Source organism: Elgaria multicarinata, chromosome 6, assembly GCF_023053635.1.
Source record: "Elgaria multicarinata webbii isolate HBS135686 ecotype San Diego chromosome 6, rElgMul1.1.pri, whole genome shotgun sequence".
Classification (NCBI taxonomy): Eukaryota; Metazoa; Chordata; class Lepidosauria; order Squamata; family Anguidae; genus Elgaria; species Elgaria multicarinata.
Genome location: NC_086176.1, coordinates 48,794,141 through 48,802,923, shown reverse-complemented (window position 1 = coordinate 48,802,923; position 8,783 = coordinate 48,794,141).

Below are 8,783 nucleotides of genomic sequence, written 5' to 3'. Positions count from 1 at the left end.
GAGGCCAATAGCTGTACGGGCAAGCTGGTGACATCATGGTTTTATACCTATGCAGATAACATGAGCATTTGCACCATGCAAGACAAACCACTGTAACCCTTAGTCACTTCCCAGTCATGTTGGTTGGGAGCTCAGCACACCCTGCCTTGTGAGCTATGACTTCCTTCATACCTATAGAGCACCAACCTAATGCCCTTCGGATGTGTTAGACTCCAACTCTCATCTTTCCCAGCCAACATGGAATAATGGGAGTTACATTCTGAGGGCACAGGGTTGGGTAAGGCTACCATAGATGAATGTGAATTGCCCTCTGTTGTGTGGAAACCATGGCCAGATCTACACCAAGCAGAATATGACACTTTGATAACAGTTTGAAAACTGTATATGGAGTGTGTCCTGGGCCCTAACAGTTGTCACTACTGTTATAAACTGTTTTAAAGCAGAAGTGTAGATCCTGCCCATGTTAAGATGGGTGTTGACCAGTTTTCACAGGCTTGGTTTAGGAGAGAGGTGCACAAACCATGGTCTATGGACTTCAGGTGCCCCTCAAAATACTGCAGCTGCCCACACCACCACAATAACCATGTCATTGTTGCTGCTGCCAAGGCCACTGCACTACTGCCAAGTGTGCTAGGCTGCGATCCCTGATGTTGCTTACCATTGCTGCCAGTTCACAATGCTTTGGAGCCCCCCCCCACACACACACATTCAATCACCCACCAGTTCTTTCCCTGAAAATGGGACAGCCATGGCAGAATTTTTGGGTTGTTTCCCAACCACCACCACCAACAACAACAACTTTCAAGTTTACTTGCTGTTGTTAAACTATGGAAGTCATAACTCCTTCTGCAAATCACCAGTAGATACTGATCTAGCTTCTGCCTGCACCTGGGATTGGTCATACTTAGAATGGACCCATTGAAATCAATGGCACCTTGACTACAGGTATGACTACATCTGGATCTAACCCTGATCTATATTGTAATGTGCTAAGAAGAAATCAGTGACGGAGCATCTAACAATCATCAGTGGAGCTAAGTGAGATGCATTAATAACAACACAGTAGAATGGTTTACAGCTCTACTGTGTAAGTTGCTCTGATGATAGGCTCAGAACAGTCAGAGGAACCCATGGAAGGAGGAGTTGAAGCAGCAGCAGTCTAGGAAAGAGGAGAGCAGGTACTCAAGAAAGCCATAGATCAAGGGAAGCAAGGGACCAAGGTAATTAGGTTGGAAGGGGGCCGGATGAGAGGAAAATGAGAAAATCAGAGGTAACAGTCTGAGAGGAAATAAAATTGAGCCCAGATCTACACCAAGCAGGATATATCACTTTGAAAGTGGTTTGAAAATGGTATATGGAATGTGTCATGGGCCCCAACAGTTGTCAGTGCACTTCCATACCATTATATAACAGTAGCGTAGATCCTGCCTGAGAGAGATGTGGGTAAAGATAAGATGCAGCAGTAAAGAAGGCTCTGTACAGATTTGAAATCACCAGTCAAATCTTTAGCTTCAGACCTCCCGGTTTTTAGGCCTGCACTATGTACCCGTGACTTAATTTATAAGGCCAGATCTACACCTTGTGTCAGATCATTACAAATGTGGAATAAAAAGCAGGAAATAACACTATGAAAGCAGTATATGGAATGTGGATTATTTCCCCAACAGTTATCAATGCACTTCAATACTGCTATAAAACAGTAGTTTAGATCTAGACCTGCAGTCTGGTCTGCTGCTACAGCTTCCAAGTGTTTCAGTGGGATTTATGCAGGAGATATTCCCAGTGGATTGTTTCCTTGATACATGAAGCACAAAAAGAAAATAAGTTATGCTGTTTCTTTTGTATTCCATACAAAACCATACATATAAATAGGGAACCCTATACCAAACCTCCACCAAAATGTTACACCGACTCAAGAGAGATCAAGAAACATTTAGAGATGAGAGAGGGAGCAATAGAGGCAGAGACGGAAGAAGAGAGAGATTTGAAATAGTAATAGTCACAAATAGAGGTTAATATTTCCCTGGCAAAATCTTTGGACTCACAAGGGAGAAGACCAGACAGATAACAGCAAGAAAGAGTCATGACGTATTTGATATGTTTTTAAAATGAACAACAAACCTAACAAACAAACAAAGACAAATATACAAAACAGTCATTTAAGTCTTGTCTGGTGTTTTGTGTTTTTGTTTTTAAATCTGAGCTGTCTATGTGCACCCTTCGAGGCCTATATTTTCAACCTTTATCCAACCATCTGGAATTTATGACAAAGAGTTAACACACACACACACACACCAGATCAAGATTCAGCCTGGTGCAGCTATTCACCAGTACGAAAAGCTATCCAGAGACATCATGAAAATAATGGAACAGTATGCCTTAGAGTATCAAGAATCTTAGCAAAGCATTGCCTGAGAGTGACATGCATTTCAGTTCTTAACAAAGGGAGGATTTGTGAAAGCAGAGTTATCATGCTTTTCAGTCTGCACAAATCAGAACAAAAATCCAGTGGGGCCAAAATCCTTTGACCCTCCCGGTATGTGCGACAAAAGTGCAACACCTGAATAATACGGTGGTGGGTTTTCTGATTTCATGAGACGGAGAGAGAGAGAGAGAGAGAGAGAGAGAGAGAAGCAGAATATAGATGAACCATGAGAATGCAGACAGAAGTGCCAGGGCAATGAGAAGGATCCTTGAAAGCTAATGAGAGTACCTGGTTTAGGGATGCTTGAGGGATTTGATCAGTGCAGATTCGGAAAGGAACTGATCTGATCCAAAACTTACAGACTAATGTGGGAATAGGAACTTCTTATCCACTACCTTTCATGCTTCCTAAGTGTTCCAGCATATCAACATACTTTACTATACGTGTATTTTGAGAGGGAAAAATACATTTAAAAAAAACACCTTTAAATATTTATTTAATTAATATGTTTCTTAACTGCCTTTCAAGGCCACAGTCTTCCCAATGCACAATACAAACACAGTAAAATTCAATATCAAATTATACAAACAATTTGAAAATAAATAAAATATAATTTCAAATATCCAACAGCAGCACATAACATAATTCAAAGCCAGAGAGAACAAGCATGTGTTTTAAGTCCTCTTAAAAGCAGTCACAGCTGGAGCCAGCTCTATATTGCTCTCAAGAGTGAATGCCATAGGGTAAGTGGCGATGGTGTAATGGTAAATTTTGAAGTGCTGCTGCTCATCCTGACGGTTCCCATAGCCACAGCCCCAAGAACAGTCCATTTATTTTTATTTTTTTATTTTATTTTATTTATTACATTTTTATACCGCCCAATAGACGAAGCTCTCTAGGCGGTTCACAAAAATTAAAACCATCATAAAACACCCAACATGTTAAAAGCACAATTACAAAATACAGTATAAAAAGCACAACCAGGATAAAACCATGCAGCAAAATTGATATAAGATTAAAATACAGAGTTAGAACAGTAAAATTTAAATTTAAGTTAAAATTAAGTGTTAAAATACTGAGAGAATAAAAAGGTCTTCAGCTGGCGACGAAAGCAGTACAGTGTAGGCGCCAGGCGGACCTCTCTGGGGAGCTCATTCCACAACCGGGGTGCCACAGCGGAGAAAGCCTTCCTTCTAATAGCCACCTGCCTCACTTCCTTTGGCAGGGGCTCACGGAGAAGGGCCCCTGTAGATGATCTTAAGGTCCGGGCAGGTACATATGGGAGGAGGCGTTCATTCAAATAACCTGGCCCCAAACCGTTTAGGGCTTTAAATGTCAATACCAGCACTTTGAATCGGGCCCGGACCTGGACTGGCAGCCAATGAAGTTGTAAGAGGACTGGCGTAATGTGATCTCGCTGTTAGTAAACGGGCTGCCCTGTTTTGTACCAGCTGAAGCTTCCGGACCATTTTCAAAGGCAGCCCCACGTATAACGCATTGCAGTAATCCAAACAAGAGGTTATCAGAGCATGGATAACTGTAGCTAGGCTATCTCTGTCCAGATAAGGGCGTAGTTGGTATATCAACCTAAGCTGATAAAAGGTGCTCTTTGCCACTGAGTTCACCTGTGCCTCAAGTGACAGTTCTGGCCCAAGAGCACCCCCAACTACGGACCCGATCCTTTAGGGAGAGTGCAACCCCGTCCAGGACAGGGCAAACATCACCTCGCCGGACAGATGAACCACCCGCTAACAGTACCTCCGTCTTGTCTGGATTGAGTCTCAGTTTGTTAGCCCTCATCCAGTCCATTACCGTGCCCAGGCACTGGTTCAGAACAGTCACTGCCTCACCTGGGTTTGATGAAAAGGAACGGTAGAGCTGGGTATCATCCGCATATTGATGACACCTCAGTCCACATCTCCGGATAACCTCCCCCAGCAGCTTCATGTATATGTTAAACAGCATAGGGGATAAGATAGAGCCCTGTGGAACCCCATGGCTTAGGAGCCATGGCACAGAGCAATAATCCCCCAGCACCACCTTCTGGAATCGGCCATCCAAGTAGGAGCAGAACCACTGCAATGCAGTAACTCCCACTCTCAGCTCAGACAACCTATCCAGAAGGATGCCATGGTCGATGGTATTGAAGGCTGCTGAGAGGTCCAGGAGAACCAACAGGGTCGCACTCCCCCTGTCTCTCTCCTGGCAGAGGTCATCCCACAGGGCGACCAAGGCAGTTTCCATTCCAAAACCAGGCCTGTCACCCGATTGAAATGGATCTAGATAATCTGTTTCATTCAAGAGTGCCTGGAGTTGTCCTGCAACCACCCGCTCAAGCACTTTGCCCAAGAAAGGGATATTAGCCACCGGCCTGTAGTTGTTAACATCCTCCGGGTCCAGATCAGGCTTCTTCATCCCAACTAACTAGTCCTAGCTCTTGCTTTCCCTCCTCTTCCTCATCATTGTTACCAATTGCTTCCTTGGCAGGCAGAAGGTCAGTGAGCAAGTAGGTGGGGGCATCTGCTGCTCCTCCTTGTCCCCCACCACCATGACCTGGGCCAATGTGAGAGACAGGTGAAAAAGCAGGCTGCAATGATAAGGAGCAGGGGCATCTCCATGGAGCTCTTGTCAGGAGGCCCCTGGGGTGTGGACCCTTCGCAGCTGCCCAACTACGCCTACCCTTGCTGCTTGCTAAGCTACAAATAAAGCAGCCATCCAGCCAGCTCTGTGCTCATGTGAATTTGCCATAATTTCAGAGGTTGCAAATGCTGTAATACTGGTCACACTGATGAAGATACTCCTCACTCCTTCATATGAACATGTCATTTTCCACATGGAGATATTGAAGTGTCTTACAGCACAATCCTATGTATATCTACTCAGACATAAGACCCATTCAGGTCAATAGGACTTACTCCTAGGTAAGACCATGGTGTTCAAAGACTCCATAGAGGAAGGCTGGGGGATTTGGGGGCCTCAAGATGCTGTTGGACCATCAGCCCCAGCCAGCATGGCCAATGATAAAGGCAAGTTGGAAGTTGGAATTAAACAACTTCTGAAGGGCCACAGGTGTCCCAGGCATAGAGAATCCAGATCTGGTCTTCAGCCCTTTGCTGTCGGAAGTGACCTGAGTGAGAGCAATTTTGGCTGTGGCACTTTGGCTGTGGAACTCCCTCTCCAGAGAGGTCTGCCTGGCCCCTACTCTACTTTTCTTTTCTTCATGCAAAAATCCTTTTTTACTAGAGAGTCTAGATCCAAGCCTGATATTTCAATTAGTCTTTTGCTCTCTTTGATTTTATACACTTGCATTTTATGTTTGTATTGACATTTTATATAAACTTCCCTGGGATCTTTTGTGATGAAGGGCAGTATACAAATTCCCCAAATATATGAATAAATAACAGGACCTGATCCAGCTAAAGTTATTTGAGAACATATAACCTACTTGGCCTGTCCTTTTTTTCTGGTAAAGAATTAGGTTGTTCTTCTTCTTCTTGTTGTTATTATGACATTTTTATCACATGCTGTATCACAAGGATCTCATAGATGATACTACATAAAATAATAACAGTGCATTCCTATTCATTTCTAGTCAGAAGTAAATCCCACTGAGTTCAATGGTGCTTGTGCCCAGATAAATGGGTACAGGGTTGCTGCTGCTTTTAGAATAAGAATTCCAATTGAAACCAGTGTAACCCATTGCTTTCAATAGAACATGTTATGTGATCCTATGCATGTTTAATTCAGAAGTAATTCCCATAGAACTTAATGGGACTTACTTCCAAATAAGGCTGCATAGGGTTGTATTCTCTTAATCATGACCAAATTACCACAATGTACCATGGGCAAATATATGCAAGGTGACAGTAATTATGTCTTAGAAGGAAGATGCAAAACCTTTAGCAATTATCCAATTTTGCGCTTAAAAAAAAAGAATGCCTTTTGAGGGAAAACAACCTTATGGCAGTGAAAGTATGAAAATGAGGATTATTGAAGCTAGAGGAAATAAAAATAGTTTTAAATTTGGTTTCGATGTGCTTGCATCTCTTTAGAAGAATTGACCCCTTGAACTTAATTTTATGAACTATGAAATTACTAAAATATCTATTTCCAATCATCAGCCAAGCATATCTTCCTTAGCTTTAGGAAGCAAGGTAGAGCATTTTTATTTTACCTAGTCTATGGCAGAGTTCATTATCAAATTAGTGGTCTGAGCCTGTCTACAAATTCCGCTGCTGTTGGTATTAAGTGGGAACCAACGAAGTCACTCCATGACAGAAGGAACTTTCTTTCAAGGAAGGAGAGTTCCGCTCATGAACAGAGACAGACAGACAGACAGACACACACACACACACAATCTGGTAAAAGTGGTGGAGACTACTATTAGTAGGGAAAGCACTTCTGGAAAATAGGTTAGGGCTTGCAAGATACCTTTCCAGGAATCCTATTAGATCATCCTGAAAATGGAGCTGGGGTGTGAGGAAACAAAGACATTTGCTATGGGAAAAAGGGCTGCATGCATCAGGTTGATGAGGCTCTCTGAGACAGAACCCTGGATTGCTCAGCCATGAATCAGCAGCATATGGTATCAGGCCCTCAGGAAGGCCAGGAAAGTATGGTGCCCAGACCTTAGGGAAGCCAGGAACAATGGACATTTGAGCATTGGGTTTTTTAAAAAAAATATTTTCACAAAAGAAAACATGTCCCCAGGTGAAAAAAATACTGAAAGAATACCACTTTGATTGAAAAGTTCCCGTTTCATAGTTCACAGTCTTAGACACTACACTACTACACCAGCTCCCTTGGACTTAACTTGCAGGGTTGCTGTAAGGATTCCTGAGAAAACATATGTGCAATGCTTTAAACACTTCAAAACTGCTATATAACACACAATACATGCATATAGAGTGAACCAATTCTAAATGAAATACAGCAAATGAATTGTTGCTTTCTCATTCATCTGAATTGCTACTAGAATTGTCCATAAAAGAATGAAGTGCGTGTGTGTGTGTGTTTGTAAGTCTTTGAAGTAAATTATGTAATAGTATCTTTTACACACCTGTATATAGGAGATATCTGTAGAGATAAATTTACCATGCAATTCATAATGTTTTTGTTCCACTATCTCATAACAACAACAACAACAACAACAACAATGATAGTAAGGAGCAGTATATGGAATATGAACAAAGCTCTCCAGTCAAGAGATTCTGTTCCTAGACTACTTGAAGTATGCTCCTAGCTCTTGTAATGTCAGGCTTAATGCATTCGGGTTCCTTTCAGGCTGCCTCAACATATCGGGAAGAACTTTATTCCGGCTTTACACAATAATGAGAGCTGCCTTTGCTCCCTCTTTCTAGTATTTATAGTATACACACAGAAACCTCAGGTCATTGTGGATAACTTCAAGGTTAGCTTCTCCTCCCCGCCTTCCTTTTCTTTCCAAAGAAATGTGAGATTCATCATTCAGCATAGAGCAGATATGAAAGGAGTTCAACAGTCTTGATAAGTGACAGCTGGACAATGTGCCACATCACACGGTGGAGGTTTTAAAATAGAAGCATTTCAAAGGGAAAGCAAAAAATAAAAAAGTACCTACCAAAGAACTGAAGGAAGAAAAGGGGGATGGGAGCGGAAGGGAGGGCACAGCCTGTTAAAAGAAATGTAAAGATGTTTTAAACCATCAAATGGGCTGATCCAAATATTATGGGCATGATATGGGGTCTACATGAAACCAACAAGGTAGCTTTCACATGGGGTAATTCCATAATATGGTTGCAATAATTGTAAGGAGTCTAATGTGCACATTGCCGCTGTGGAGGATCCTCATGCTCATACTAAAAGTTGCTAGAAATAACTCCTCTCATTTCCCTAACAGCTCATTTATTTATGGCACCATCCTATCAGGATCACTGTAAGCATCCAAATTTGGAGGCTTACAGCCATCCAATGCAGAGCTGGAGGAGAAGCAGAGGTGATCTTTGCTCCTCCCATTCTGTGTTTGGCCAGACAGGCTTTTGGCTAGACAGGCCCTTTCTGTGGAGCAGGAGGGAAAGAGGCTGGCGAGGCCTGGGGATGTGGTATATCCCCCAGCATACCCCTTATTCCTCTGCTCCAAGGTCACCTCAGAGAGGCAGCGGTGCAATTCTCTCCACACTGGTTGAGCGGGGGATTCCTGGCTCCAAGGTCAAAGCAGTGGTTCCAACCTTGGATCCAGGAATCTGAACTATTCTATGGCACCCAATACCCTGTCTAGGGGCCATAGGATCGCTCCCTTAAGGTTTCACCCTTAAAGATCACCTAGAAACTAGGATGGATGGATGGATGGATGGATGGATGGATAGATAGATAGATAGAT